The sequence below is a fragment of the Macadamia integrifolia genome, chromosome 7 (assembly GCF_013358625.1).
Source record: "Macadamia integrifolia cultivar HAES 741 chromosome 7, SCU_Mint_v3, whole genome shotgun sequence".
NCBI classification, from domain to species: Eukaryota; Viridiplantae; Streptophyta; class Magnoliopsida; order Proteales; family Proteaceae; genus Macadamia; species Macadamia integrifolia.
The window spans coordinates 19,118,739-19,119,677 of NC_056563.1; positions in this window are offsets into that span (position 1 = coordinate 19,118,739).

A 939-nucleotide genomic window follows, 5' to 3' on the forward strand; every position below is an offset into this window, starting at 1 on the left:
AACCAAAACTATGGCTAGAGGTGATCATCCACCAAAACATAGTACATTCCCATAATAAGAGTCTACCTTGACTTAAAGGTACTATAATGGAAAATAATTGTGAATCCATAAAGCCCATGGAGGTGGTGTCACGTAAATGACCACTCATCAAACCTTTAACATAGATATACTCCATGAAATTTATGAATATGCTTAAAAACCAAAAGCTACACTTTCCTTTTGGGTTGAATAATCCAAAAGGAAATACATCAGAGACCTATTATGGGCTATAAGATCATTGTTAATAAAATCTATGATCTAAAAAAAATGGGCAAAACAATGACTGAATAGTGCATAACAATGTATCTAAAAACAATGCCCATAATAGTGGCATTGTTTTAGAGTTTAAAATTTCTATTTAATTTGTGTGTAAATGGCATAACGTACACACTAATAAATAAAAAATTACCACTATGATTGAATAGTAAAATAATAAATTATCATAGTCAATTGTTCATGTAAGACAAGGACAATTGATTATATATGAAAATTAATAAATTATATATAACACACTATTATAATATACTATTATATCAACAATAAACAATATAATATATAATTATAAATTGTTTGATCCTTTATAAAAATATTAAAAAAAAAAATCACTTACCACCTAACTCCCACATAATAATAAAGAGGGAACACGATATGACAACTTTGAAAAAAAAAAAAAAATCACAAAAAGACAACTCATGCAATTTTGACAAGCCCAAGGAATATTAAATTATACTTACCTCTTCTGTGTTTGAAAAAATAATCTATGTCTGGAAAAATAAGACATTGTACCGACTAAATGTAAATAGAAATGACGATCGACTGTCGACTACGATGAGATTAGCGTTCACAATAACGGGAGAAGTAAGAAGATGCTAGTAATCGATGACGGTGGAATTTCATCTT